Source organism: Molothrus ater, chromosome 15 (genome assembly GCF_012460135.2).
Source record: "Molothrus ater isolate BHLD 08-10-18 breed brown headed cowbird chromosome 15, BPBGC_Mater_1.1, whole genome shotgun sequence".
In the NCBI taxonomy this organism is placed as follows: Eukaryota; Metazoa; Chordata; class Aves; order Passeriformes; family Icteridae; genus Molothrus; species Molothrus ater.
In genome coordinates, this window is record NC_050492.2 from 16,164,410 (window position 1) to 16,179,724 (window position 15,315).

Below are 15,315 nucleotides of genomic sequence, written 5' to 3' on the forward strand. Positions count from 1 at the left end.
TATTTTCACATTCTGTGCTGCTTTAGTGTGTGGATCTGGGCTTCACATGAGGGGATGCTGAGCTCTGTGCACAGAGCAGGGAGACAAAACAATTCCTGCTCCAGCTGGGCACCAAGGACAAATGATCCAAATCTCAGCCCAGGAGCACAAACCCCGTGGGCTGGAGAGAGAAAAACAAGCAGGGTGGGACTGCAGGGGCTAAAGCTGGATGGGACAATGAACTGCAAGGTGCAAATGGAGCAGAACTGATCCCAGGGACAGAGCCCGTGCCCGGCCGTGCATTTTGGGGCCATTTTGGTTCATCTTGGGTGCAGCCCTGGCTGGGCTCTTGTGCTGCCCAAGGTGGATTCATGGAGGAGATGCTTTGAACAAATCCCTGCTTTATTCTGTAGCTCTGTCCAGCCTCTGCTCTGGCTCAGCCTTCCCAAGGCATCAGACCCCCCCAGCACACGGATTCCGGCCCAGGGCACTCCCTGTGCTCACGGATCCCCTTTCTCCCATCCAGCCCGGCCTCATTTCCAGCTGCAGCCCCACACCAGCTCAGCCCACAGGGTCAGGCAGGGGCAAAAGGTCCCCCCAGGACTTGCAGAAGCACCGGGGCTGTGCCTCTCTGAGCTCAGCCCTCTGAAAGGCTCAGAAAAAACACCCGTATCAAATCGGACCTGGTCCTGCCCGAGCCTGAAGCGTTTCCCATCTCTGGAACAGCACAAAAATCCTGTGCTTAGGAAAGGTTATTGCAGAGGGAAGAGCAGGATCCTGGCACTTCCCCACGGAACTGAAATCAGGGATCCTCCCAGTGCCCAGGGGCAGGCCAAGGGGTGTAGGAAAAAAGCTTTTAATAAGATTTGCACTTGGATTTGATCTCGCTCTTCCCTCGGTTTGTTTTTTTTTTTTTTTTTTTTTGGGATTACACAACCTGGCACTGGCATTCAAGGCCCTGTTCAAACCCAGTTTTTTTGGGGTATTTTTTTGAGAATTCAGTGTCCCAGCTCCACCTGAAGGTGACAGGGTGAGAGCAGCTCAGTCTTCTCGAGACAAACTGCACATGGCAAGTTTATCCAAACCCTTTGGAATCCACAGAATTTGTACAGGAACGAGTTGTCAGCTGTAAGGGACTGATACCAAATCCCTTGCCTGTGGCAGTTTTGTAGGAACTGAAGTAATTGTTTTTCCCAAAAAAAAACCACCCGCGCGGTTCCTAGAGTGCCAGAATTTTATTCCTTAAGTTCAAGGAGGTTTCACATCGGAAGTTTTTCTCTGGAGTCCAAAAACAAGATACGGTCCTGGCAGGAATTAAGTGTTTCAGTGTTCCCGAGAAGCTCGGCAGGAAAACAACAGATCAACAACCCTCTGTGCCCGGCCCCTAATTCATCTCACTGACATCGGTTTAGATCAGTATCAGCAGTAAGCGATTTCTTCTTAATGGGGATTATTAAGAAGAATCAACACCTTTAAAATGCCACTCCAAAGCGAGAAAGGGATGCGCTTTCAGGCTGGAGTCCGATTTTTCATTCCTGGGTGGTTTGTTATTGCCCAAACCACGAAATTAACGCTGCATTTTGGCACAGAGAAGGCAAGCAGAGATTTCTCCCAGCAGATCAAGAAACGCATTTGCGAAAGTTCATCAATCAAGGCTCAGCAAAGTGACACAGAACACATTACTTGGAGATCTCCCCGTCTCCTGCAGTCATTTTAAACGCTGCCGCTCCAGCGTTTATTGCAGCAAGAGAGACCCATTTGGAGACAGGAACATGCAGCAAAAGAGACCCATTTGGAGACGGGAACATGCAGCAGAAAAGACCCATTTAGAGACGGGAACATCCCGAGCAGCCCATCAGCCACATCCCCCCTTGTCCTGCACGGGGCTGGAGCTGATAGGGTGAGGGAAAATGGTTGAGTTCCTCTGCCTCTGCATGAAGGAGCTGCTGGAACTTCCAATGAAATAGAAATTATTTCAATGGAGACTGGATCAATAAGCTGAGACAGAAAATAAACTCTTTCCCAGAAATTGAGTACCGAGGAAGAGAAATTCACATAGAAGAGGATTTTGAAACCAGCTCTGTGTGTGAGCAGCTGGAGCGCTGACCCCACTGAGACTGTAACACATCCCTTAACTCATCCCTGCTTAAAAGAATGTGATTTTTGGTGTCAACAAAGAATCATGATCAAATAGCTAAATCACAGACCTAAGCCAGGAGATTGGGCATTTTCCCAGCCCATTAGAGAGGGACATCGTGTTTGCAGCAGGTTGAGCAGTCCAGGGGTTCTCCCACCAACTTTGAGAGTTCACTCAATACCTGCTTGGTTTGGAGGGCTGGAAAGATAAGTTGTCCTTAAAAAAAAAAACAAAAACAAACAAAAAAACCCAACAAGACAAACAAAAAAAAAACCCCAAACCAAACCACACAAAAATACCTCAACAACAACAAAAAAACCAAACCAAAACCCCCAAACAAACAAAAAGAAACAAACCCCAAAAGCCCCACAGCACAACCCTTGTGAATGAGAATAAATCTTTTAGTGGTCAAAATAATTTTATTTCTTAGGGTTGGTTAAGATTGGTTGGTCTTGGGGAGACATCATGGAGCTAAATTATTACTTGTGGACATGGGTAAGCTGAAGGCATGAATGACACTGCTATAGAGTGGGCAAGGTCAGGAGTTAACCGGCTCAAATGGGGGAAAAAGAAAAGCAGATTTGTTGAGTATTTCAAATTCTGTGAAACTCTCTGAAAACTAGTTAGTAAGACACAATTTAGAAAGGCATTTTAGAGTTTTAGCCCTAGAACCAACAGATCTGGTTGCTGAACACGTTATTAACTTCCACAGCTCAAAGCACCTGCTCTCTCCCACACATTCTCCAGGGCTCTGGGCTCTTGGAGCAGGGTTTGGTGCTCTCTGCTGCCACAAGAACACCACAGAGTTTATTTTAGCACAGCAGACATTTCCTAAGTAGATTGCATTGTCCTCCAGCACAAGCTTGGAAATAACCACAACACTGATTCCTAGAAATCGTCCCCAGATCCCACTTTCCTGGCCCAGGGTGTTTCTGTACCATGTGCAGAAGAAAAGCTGCAGTCAGAGCAGGGGAGGAGCAGCACACAGACACGGGCAGTGCTGGCTGGGAGCAAGAGCAGCCATTCAACAACAGCTCACAAAACCAATTCATACTCATTCAGTCAAACAAACAAGCTTCTCACGTTTTTAAGCACCAAAAAACAAACCAGGATGAAAACCTTTTGCCTCGACTCCAGCAAACCTAACGGCGTTAAGGAGATGATTTATGCTGTTTCAAAGGAGGGAAATTTAAATCTCACTGGACTGCAGGTCTCATGTGCTGCTCCCCTCTGTGCACAGCCCTCAGAGCCAGGCCCAGGCTGCAATCACACACTTCACTCTGCAGACTGGCTGATCCCACTGGAGATTCCCCAGGGCCAGGCTGGGGGAGCAGGAGCCACTCTGGCACTCTGCTCATGCCTGGCACGCTCCCATGCCAGGCTCAGTGTCCTCCTGCTGTTTATTGCTGCTTCTGGGGGCTAGAGGCGTTTTCCTGTTTGTTCTGGGTTTTATTTGAGTTCCACCAGCCAATTCCATGCCCAGGAAATGATCCCCAGCCTGTGCACCCGTGGGGATTGCAGGAATCCCCATCTTGGAGCCACCCAGCCCTGCTCAGAATGCAGGTTCATCTGTTCATCACTGCTGTCTGTAGCAACAGCCTTCACCAAGCTATGCCAAAAAAAACCCAACTTTATTTTACTTTATTTAGGCATAATTCTGAAGAAATTAAAGCATAATTGCCACCATAAAGGGAGATGCTCAACCCTATCTGCCATCCAACACCCACAGTCATCCAGCATGTCCATCTGGGATCAAAAGTTCCCCTTTTAGATGCACACAGATGAAAACTAACTTAAAACCCCTCCAAACACAGTGAGAGCTGCTGATTATTGGCCTCTCTGAGAGTCAGGCCAGAGGTGACCATTTGCCTGGTTAGACACCAATTTGGAGCCCACCAATATTTCACCTTGAGAATAAAGACCTAAATAACTCTTATACCACGAGGCATTCAAGAAGAAATCAGCTTTTCCCCTCAAGTCCTCATTACCTACAGCATTTCATTTTTGTACACACAAAGATTATTTCCCATGTAACAAGGTGAACATAAATACCCAGTATTTACCAAAAACCCCAAAAGTAAGAGCACATGAGAGGATCACCCCCCATGCAGCACATGGAACAAGAGGAACAGCTGTAGGTTAAATTCTAAATATCCTCTTCAATTTTCTTCCTTTCCTGACCATTTCCAGTCCTGTTTGCCTCAATATTCTGTGAAAATGTTGTGCTCTGCCCCTTTGATCAGCTCCCTCAAAGCCCTTTCATGTCCTGCTGTCTTCATTAGCTCAGGTTTTAATTGCTGGCCCTGCCGGGGACAGACAGGTGGTGCAAGGTCACAGCAGGAGATGATGGATGGCTCTGGGCAGTGCCTGTGCAGATGACAGCCACCAAAACCCCTCCTGTGGGGCACAACCCTGTCCTTGGGCTGGGATCAGCAGGGCACCCACAGCATCCGGCACCTGCAGCCACCCAGGACCTGCTTTGGGTCCTGGCAGCGACGATTTCCCAACCTCACTTCCCCAGTTCCTTCTGATTGGATTTTCTAAGCCACACACACACACACACACACAGAGTTATAGATGTGAGCACCACCATCCCTGCAAGCCCCTGGGACCAGCATTTCACCCCCAAAACCCCAGAAACAGGAGCTGAGCTCAGGTAAAAGCAGGAGCCAGCTTCAGACTGAGGCACAGGTGGCTGGGAATGGAGAGGCCATTTAAGCAATTAATTTCCATTTACCCATTAATTTCCTATTAATTAATTAATTCCCATTTACACCATCTTGCTATTAAGATAAGATCACAAATTTTGCAGATTTTGGCCTTCAAAATTCCCTAGCCCAATGTTTTCAAAAAGTCTTCTTTGAGATCATTCCTGTTTTATCAACAGAGATAACAACATCCTATTCACTTCTGAGGGGACTGAAAGTAGAGGAGGTTCAAAATCAGCTGAGAGAAAAGTGTGGGCTTCAGGTCTTCATTCTGTATTTTTATTTTTTCATTCTATATTTTTCTGTATTTTTTATTCTATTTTAAATACAGAACTGACAACTGGATTTCTTTGAGTTACTGACAATTGGTGGAATTCTTTTCTTGGGGGAAAAGAAAAACCCCTTAAATAAAAATCAGTCTGGGAAAATCCAGCTCTGCAGAGTTCTTGTCATTGCTGCAGCACCCACTGCTTGTTGCTTTCCTTCTTTTTTTTTGGATAAACTCAAGAGTTTTGAGGTCTTGAATTCGGGAAGCCAATTTTAATTGTAGCTCTGACATTTGTGGAATATTGAGATGGTGGTTCCACCTCATGCATGGCAGTGCAGAGGCAGAGCTCAAGTGAAGAACAAGGATCCTCCATCACCTGGAGAGGCTGAAAAGCCATTCAGAAATCCCTGAAATGGGGGGGAAATGGGTGGAAAGCCTTTGCATAGAGAGGAACTGACTTTTCAAAAGAGAGAAGGCTTTGCTGCCCTGAGCTAAAGATAGGATGAGCACAAGCAGCAGCTTTTTAAAGCAGCAGATCCCTCCTTATCACAAATCCTGGGAGGGAGCAGCATTTCCACAGAATGTGCAGTTCCACGGAGCTTTTCCTCCACTCCAGCATCACACCCAGGATGAATCATCCTGAGCCTCTCCCTCATCCTTACCCTGATTTTCTGCCTGGGTACCACAGGTTCAGCCTTCCTTTATCATTTTGACTTTTGACCTTGGGCTGGAGGGTTTTGCTGTGCCACCAGTGCTGCTTCCTCCCCAGCCCAGGAGGCTTCACAGGAAGGGCCTCTGTGGTGATGGATCTGTCAAGACCAAGGGTCAAGTTTATGTTGATCTACAGGTGTCAGGAGAGTATTGATCCTCTGATGAAGGTCCCTGAGAGGTCACCATGAATCCTCAGGGGATGAAAATCCCACATAAGTCGTTTGCAGATAAAGGACAGCAGCTGCCCAGGCAGTGTTAACAGACACCCCCAGAGCAGCAGGTGAGGCCTCCACCGCACTCTGCTCCGAGCCAGGGTGGCCAAACCTATAAAAAAAGTGAAAGCATCAAGCAATTCAGGGCCCTGTCAGGGCAAAGGAGCTCTTTGGTTTTAGCTGGAGCTGGGGTGGCTTTGGCTTGCCCAGGACTGGAGGCAGCCTCGGTACAGACACTTTGCCCTCCTTGGTCAGCACTCTGCAGTCGTTTCCCTGATGGTGGGGAAATGCACCCACCTCAAAAAGTGATTTATGTACAACCACACAATAGTTTGGGTTGGAAGGGACCCTGAAAGATTCTCATTCCACCCCTGCCATGGCAGAAACACCTTCCACTGTCCCAGGCTGCTCCCAGCCCCGTCCAGCCTGGCCTTGGGCACTGCCAGGGATGCAGGGGCAGGCCCAGCTGCTCTGGGCACCCTGTGCCAGGGCCTCACACCCTCACAGGGAAGGATTTCTTCCATGTACCTGAGCTACATTTCCCCTCTTTCAGTTTGAAGCCATTCCTCCCTTTCCTGGCACTCCTGTTCCTGATGCAGGGTCCCTCTGGTCCTCTCCCCTCAGACCCTGCAAGGTGCTCTGGGGTCTCCACACCCTTCTCTGCTCCAGGCTGAGCATTCCCAGCTCTCCCAGCCTGTCCCCAAAGGGAAGGTGCTCCAGTCCCCTTATCAGCCTCGTGGCCTCCTCTGGACTCACTCCAACCATTCCATGTCCTTCCAGAATAATTTTAGAATGGGCTAACTCAGTTGGAAGTGACCTACAAAGACCATCTCATCCAATTCCTTGGTTTTGCAGATAGAAAACCCCTTACATCAGCTACAGCCACAGCAGACACACAGAAGGAATCCCCTCCTCTGAATTTCCAGCTCCTCAGGCAGCACTGAAGGTCCCCAAAGCCTTTGACAGTGACCAAGACACCCCCTGTGACCCCTGGGGCCAGGGACCAGGCAGAGCCAGCCCAGGGTTCCTGTAACTGGAGGATTTAAGCCCAGCAGCCCTGGCAGAGCGTGATGCTCAATCCCTTTATCGTGTCTCCTCTCCCTGCAGCAGCCAAAGCCAGGGCTAATTTTAAAAAGCAGCGATATGGGGCTGCTGCAGGAACACACGTTGCACTTGGCTGCTGGGAATTGGAACAGAAATGGGCATAAACTGCTCTGCTCTGCAGCCTGGGTGTTGTACCCTGACCCTGTGGAGGTAAAATGCAGAAGGATAACTTGCTAGCTTGGTGAAGCCCCAAAGTTACAAAATAAACCTGACAAGTTACCTTATTTGAGTAATTTTGGGGGAATAATAAGTCAAAGACTGAAGTAGGTTCAATGAAAATCAATTAATGATCAAAACCAAAATTTTACCCAGCTCTGTTCCTTTGGAAAAATAACATTTCAACATATTAAATCAAGATGAGATCAGAGCCTTGCATTTCCTCTCTGGTGAGCAGTGACAGGACCCAAGGGAATGCCTGGAGCTGTGCCAGAGGAGGGTTAGGCTGGATTTTAGGAAAAGGTTCTTCCCCAGAGGGTGGTCAGGCACTACGAGTAAAGAACCTTATCCTAAAATCCTGTCTAAACCTCCCCTGACAGCTTCATTTCTCCCACACCTGACTGTGAACCCAAGACTGGAGAAAGTTTTAAAGCCTCCCTTGCTGCCTCTATTCCATTTTGAGCCCAGCCACGCTGGAAGTGGCAGGTCTTTGTTCAGGGAAGCAGAATGTGGTGCAGAACTTTATTTCACACTGCTACCTAGTGGTTTCTGCAGTAAATGGTCAGCTCCTCAAAATGCTCCTCCAGACAGAACCTCGGTGTGGAGTAAATACAGATGACGATAAAATCTAAACTTTCATCACTGCCTGAAATGAGTTAAATTGCAGGGGAGAGAAAGAAAAAAAAAAAGGGGGGGGGGAAAAGGAAAACACACTTGCAAACTAATCCCGAGGGTTCCTGAGTGGATATTTCATGTACATCAACAATCCCATAGCAACCTCCCACAGCTCTATCAGATGCCAGGAAAGGAATTATTACATTTATTATATTTACACCAGGATTTTTCCTCCCTCGCACTGCCAGGGACTGGCGCAGGAACACAGAGCAAGGGGCACCCACAGCTCTTCAGAGCCTGTCCCTGCACCAGTGGGAGTCCAGCCCTGTGCTCAGAATTCCTGCCAGCACGGGGACACCCAGAGGGACAAATCCTCCTCCAAAAACCCTTCCACGCCCCTCCCAACCTTTCCTTTGCCCCACAGCAGGGGCTGCTGCACCAATTTCTGCTCAGGACCACCCTCCTGCTGCCTGTTTAGATTGATTTTCACACTGACCCACACATTTTCCAGCACCACAGAGGAGCAGCTCGGCTGCCCTGTGGTTTTGCCCACACCAGACAAGGTGCAGCAGCACAAATTCATAAAATCCTGTTAAAATCTGACAGGATCCAGTGGCAGATGTTAAACCCAAGCTTGAGGCACAGAATAGTTTTCCTCTATTTAGAAAGAGGAGAGCAGCCTTTGCTTCCCTGGGATCACCAGATGAAAGGAATCATGTAAGTACTAAGTAGTATTAATAGTCCCAGGCACAAAAAATATATATGAGAATAATAAGGCCAAACAATACTTAACAGTTATTTCCAATAGCAGCATTTGTATAATGCCATCGACACTCAACTGCTGATAAGCTGGACACACTTAAGGAATTTTAATAAGCCTTTGAAAAGCTTTAACTGATGTGAATTAAGCCCTGAGATAATTCCGACGCAGGGCTATCATTCTTCAGTTAAAAATAATTGATCTTGGGATGTAAACGTCACATCTTGTGCCCCGCAGTACAAAGGCACAGAAAATGTCATTTGTCACCAGCAGTGCCCGGGGCTGATGGACACGTTCAGAGGGACCCCGGGCTGTGCTGGCCCCCAGGAACTTCTCCTGTGGGGTCAGGGATGAGGAACTCCCAGGAAGGAGGCTGAGAAACCCGAATTAACTACAACCATTGCTATAATTCACCGAGATACAGGAATTAACTACAACCATTGCTACAATTCACTGAGAGACCCGAATTAACTACAACCATGTCTACAATTCACTGAGAGACCCGAATTAACTGCAACCATTGCTGCAATTCACTGAGATACAGGAATTATCTACTACAACCATTGCTACAATTCACTGAGAGACCCGAATTAACACACGGTGCTCATTGGTACAATCCACTGAGATATGTGAATTAACAACACAGGGGTGCTCATTGCTACAATTAATTGGGATACCCGAATTAACTACAATCATTGCTACAATTCACTAAAACCCAAATTAACACAGGGTGCTCATTGCCACAATTTACTGAGACACCCGAATTAACTGCAATCATTGGTACAATTAATTGAGATACCCGAATTAACTACAATCATTGCTACAATTAATTGAGATAGCCGAATCAACCACACCGGGTGCTCATTGCTCCAATTTACTGAGACACCCGAATTAACTGCAATCACTGCTACAATTAATTGAGATACACGAATTAACGTCAAACGGGTGTTTATTGCAACAATTAATTAACAACACACGGGTGCTCATTGCTAAAATTAATCGGGATGCCCGAATTACCAGCTACAATTGCTACAATTCACCGAGCGCAGTGCCCCGGCAGGGCACAAAGAGCTGCTGCTATCTTTTGGCTTTAATCCACCAAAATAGCTCTGCTGCCATTCCCCTCTCGCAGGGGCAGAAGCAAAGTTTTCATCTGCAGCTAAGTACTGAACATAAAAGGTTTCTCTCCGTCTAGATTTACTGTTTGTTGTTGCTGGGGTGAGGCTTTCTCCACTGGCATTTCCTCACTATCTTTTCTGGAATCCTCTGACAGACACTTTTTTTTTTTTGACAAGGTGATAAGACCAGGAAGCTCTTGTTGAGATCTGCAAAACCTAAATATAAACCCTCATCTTCACAAAAATTAATTAACTTTCAGTAATGAGAAGGTAATTTCCCACTTGCTGTCTCTCAGCATGAACATTACCTTATTGATTGCTTACAAAGTTATTTATCATGAAGTCTGTGAAAGATCAGGAACAAAGTTTGGGTCAAAGACTGCAATTACCAAAGACAAAACTATTTTAAACAGTTCTACAGATAAAGAGAATGGTTGTTTGGGTTTCCTTTTTCATCAATTTTTTAAAAAACTAGTTTTGTTTGTTTTAAATAAGCAGGTTACTGGGACAAGCCAGTCAGTGAAAGCCAGGAACCACTGACATTAAACTATTTTCATTTTTGCTGTAGCTACTTTCAAACATCATCTCTGTCATTTAAACAAACGGGAGTAATACGATGAAGAAATTGCAAATGCTGCTAAGAATATCCGAATGAGAAGCAGCAACAGCAACATCTTTTAAGAACACAGCTGAGAAAGAAATCCCTCATTATTTAATCCAAACTCTGCACTAGTGTATATATTTATAGATAGAGATATATTTATAGATGTTATATGTATAGCAACATACAGAACAGGGGAAGGCTTGCTTAGATTTGAAACAGTGAGTATCATTTATTTTTATATATATATATACACACACTATATTTCTGTGAATATACTGAGCAAGGGGAGCCTTGTTTCTCTTGGAAACATCAAGTTATCATCAGACACAGGACAGGAGGCCGACCGGATCAATAGACTTACTCAATATAGAAAAATCTTATCTCGCTTTCAGGCTGGCTGGCCATAATGTCAGCACCCAGATGCCTCTGACAGAGTTATCTCCCATCAGCAGCGGCAAAACTCGCTCAGAGCTTGGGTGACACCTAGGAAAAGCCAATAACCCGAGCAGGAAAGTTGAGTCCCGCTGTCCATTTGGGAGATAAAGGCCAGCGAGCCGCGCTGGGCGCTCTTTGGGGCGTTATCAGAGGGCAGAGCATCGCTCCGGGCTCGGGCTCGCAGCTCCATCCCCGCGGGGACAGCGAGCCCAGAGCCCGGCGGGGTCAGCTCCCAAAGCGTCCCTGGATGTGACACTCAGCCCTGCCGCTGTTGAAAAGAAGAAAGCGAGAAGCTTTCATGTGGTTCTATATATACTGGCTCTATCTCTAGGCGCTGGTGTGCGCTGATGCCCGCGGAGCCGCTCTCCCCGCCTGCCCTTTGGGCGCTTATCGCGGCCCCCGGGGACACACGCGGCGTTATCGGCGGGCCAGGCTCGGAGCAGCCGAGTGGCATTTTCCTTTCATGCCATCCCCGACACCCCGAGCGGGGCAGAGCCCGCCCGGCACAGCCCCGGCCCCGCACGATAAGCGGGATGCGGGAGCCGGCTCTGAGGTGGCAGCGGTAGCGTCTGATCAGCCTCGCCGTGCGGGTGAAAAATAAAAGGAAGCACAAGTGGAAGCGGTCTGAGGCTCGGCAAGGTGTCACAACAGGCTGGGCACTCACGGGAGCAGGGTCACTGCCAGCCCCTGGCACCAGAGCAGGAGCAGCCAGGGCAGAGCCCAGGCAGGGCTGGATCGGGCTGGAGACCTTCACCAGATCCGCTTCTCACCTCAGAGTCACAGAATATTCAGGGTTGGAAGGGACCCACAGAGATCATCAAGTCAAACTATTGAGTAAACAGCCCAGGCATCAGCAGCAGCCGAGCCCCCAACCCTGACCACCAACCCTGACCAGCTGAGCCCCAACCCTCTGACCACCAACCCTGACCAGCTGAGCCCCCAACCCTCTGACCACCAACCCTGACCAGCTGAGCCCCCAACCCTCTGACCACCAACCCCGACCAGCTGAGCCCCCAACCCTCTGACCACCAACCCTGACCAGCTGAGCCCCCAACCCTCTGACCACCAACCCTGACCAGCTGAGCCCCCAACCCTCTGACCACCAACCCTGACCAGCTGAGCCCCCCAACCCTCTGACCACCAACCCTGACCAGCTGAGCCCCCAACCCTCTGACCACCAACCCTGACCAGCTGAGCCCCCAACCCTCTGACCACCAACCCTGACCAGCTGAGCCTCCCAACTCCAGCCCAATTATTTTTAGTGGCTTTGCAAGGCTGCAGGAGCCTCATGACCCACTCAGCATTTCAGTGCCCAAGGCAACACTTGGAGGTGCTAAACTGAGTAGAGATCTCTGTGAACACAAGAAGGGCCTGGGTCTAAACCAAATTAAGCTAACAAAGATCCCAATCCCCTCCTCAGACTGCAGCTTTCTTTATGTGGGAGAGGATTAAAACTTCAAGGAGCAGGTACAGGGAGCCACCACCTCTCCCAATCCATCACCAAAGAAACTGGCACAGAGGCTCCATTACAGGTTCCTGTGAGGAAACCAAACCTCAGCTCAGTGGAGCTGTCGTTCCCTTTGTGGCACAGAGCTTGTACCATTTTATATAAGCTAGCAGATAATACAGTTGTGTTTATTCAACAGCCTCAGCCTGAACAAGTCCACAATCAGCTTTCAATAGCAGCAGGATGATTTGAGAGCCTGGCTGTGGTATTTGGCTGTGGTACAAAGCACCTGCAGCCTGTTTGGAGAACAATTCCCACCTTTGTGGGAAGGAAACTCAACAAGTGCTCACTCAGTGACAGAAAGGGCTTTGCAGCAATGGACAACGACCAAGACACCACATCTGGGGAAAAGATTTGCTTCAGATTCCCTTCTGTGAGAATCACACCATTACAAACAGGGTGGCAGAGCAATATTAAAGCTGATTACAAACCATTACAAACAGGGTGGCAAAGCACTGTTAAAGCTGATTTCCATCCTCCCCTTTTTCTGAGGGAGAGCCCCACATATTTGCAGACAAGCATGCACATGTCCCCTGGATATTCTCAGCCCCCAAAGATTCCAGCCTGGCTTGCTCTGGGCCACTTGGCAAGCGATAGCAGCCACGCACATTTGGCAGAGACATTTTTAGAAACCTCCAAGCTATGAATTCACCTTTCCATTTTGGTAAAGTCAGTTATGTGGAAAGCATTTCAAAAGCACAACTTCAAATACAAACTTCATTTCCCCTTGTTCTTGGAGGAGAGGAAGGAATAAATAGTATTATCCTCTTTATTTGTTTTCCCAGAGTTATCCTGCAATATTTCTGTATTTGATAACACCACAATCAATAATAAAATAATTATGAGTCAAATAGAGTCAGTCTCTCTCAGCACATTTACAGCGTATGTTAAATTTCCAATGCTCTTCAGGCCCATGTTTATTGCAACCATTAATAAAAGGCAACTTTCCAAGGAAATACAAACCTAACTGAATGCTCTGGAAGTGACCTTCATGCAGATTTCAGGGATGCAATAGCACCTGCTCCTGCCCACAGCCTTCCCACCACAGCCACGTGGGAATGGAGACCAGGATTGGAGCTACACCCACAGCCAAATATCCAACAGCACTGCCAGGCTCCTGACACCCCAAGGGACAACTTCCAGGCATTTCCCCCTTTTTCCACAGGTGCTCACACAAAGCAAATTGCTCTCAGTGGGTTGGACTCCCCAGCAGGACCTTAAATTCACCACAAACCTCCAAGTTCCAAACCTCTAAAAGTGCTGAGGCATCAGAGCTGCCTCGTCCTCATCCCTAAGTGGCTCCAGCTGCTCAGCCAAACACCCCCAGTCCCTTCAGGGGCTGCAGGACACAGTTAATGAGCCACCACCCAGCCAACGAGCAGGAGTTCATTAACCCACAGCCACTTGATTGCTGCCAGCTGGGTCTCAGCCCCCCAACTCCACAGCAAGATTTCAGCCCTTTTAAAGCTCCTAGTGGTTCCTTAGTCCTTGTTTTAAAGAAGTGTTGTTCTTCAAAGGAAAAATATTTTTACTGCAACTGTTTTGTGACAGTAAATCCCACCCTCCCCTTGTAGGGAGGGTACCTGGTACCTTTTGGAGGGGAATGGCCCAGGAGTAACAGGAGCACTCCTGTTTGCTTTCACTTGTGTATGAGCCCTCCAGCACAGCCCTGGACACTTTTCCAGAGGCCTGTTTCTTCCTTCCTTCCCAAACTCTTGCAGTCCTGGAGTCCCTGGTCTCAGAAGGGCTCCAGCTCTTGGCCTCCAAGCCATGCCCAAGACCAAAAATTCAGAGGCCATTCCCTTCTCTCACCATCCCTGACAGCTCTGCTGCCCTTGGTAATGTAGGCATCCAAGAAAATGCTACTCCTTTTCAGAAAGCCAACACAAATCCATTTTTACCCTTCACAACACAACCTCAGGCATGCAGCAGCAAGACCCTGAGGCACAACATCCTGAGTGCAAATGTAAAACCTCTGCAGACACAGAAAGAACTACCCAGGCACAGCTTTCCACATTCCCTGGATCAGACAATAAAAAGCCAGGAACAACCACTTCAGCATTCCAAAAATTTGCTCACTTTACCAAAAAAAAAAGAGAAATCAAGTCCTACCTTTGCTGCAGGAGCCGAGACTGCGACCAGGAGCAAGGCAAACACCAGAGTGAGTCTGCAGGGAGGGTGTTTGAGCAACACCCCCCAGCCCCAGCTGGGCACTGTTAGGGCTGATTGGGGCACCCCAACGTGCCAGGAGGGAGCCAGGCAATCACGAGGGGCTGTGCCAGGAGGGACCTGGGCAATCACCAGGAGCTGTGCCAGGAATGAGCCAGGCAATCACGAGGGGCTGTGCCAGGAGGGACCTGGGCAATCACCAGGAGCTGTGCCAGGAGGGACCTGGGCAATCACCAGGAGCTGTGCCAGGAATGAGCCAGGCAATCACCAGGAGCTGTGCCAGGAGGCACCTGGGCAATCACCAGGAGCTGTGCCAGGCAGGAGCCAGGCAATCACCAGGAGCTGTGCCAGGAGGGACCTGGGCAATCACCAGGAGCTGTGCTCTGCTCCAGGGTGGCCGCTGAGGCACCTCCTGAGCTGCAGCACCAAATCACCCTTCTCACCCCAAAGACAAATAACATTTATCTCACTGTCTCCACTGATTATTTCCTGCCAGGTCTGTGGCCCATCAGGAGCCTGGGTGATTCCTGGCTGCCTGTGGAAAGAAATTATTCAAGTACCTGTTGCATCCTGGAATTTCTCCCCTTCCCTCTCACAAAAAATCCAGTAGTCCTTGCTATTTTTTCCCTAATTCCTTTGTTTCTAATTGTCTCTCTGCAAATTGACAGTTTATGTAGGTAAACTTATTTACAAAGATTGGATTTTTTTGAAGCTGAGTAATTTCTCTTATTCAAACCCCCAATGTGCACATCACCAATTTAATTCATTCTTGGTGCAATTCTGTATCTCAGGAAAGTCTGGGAGGAAGAACTGCCCTGAAATACAAGGAATG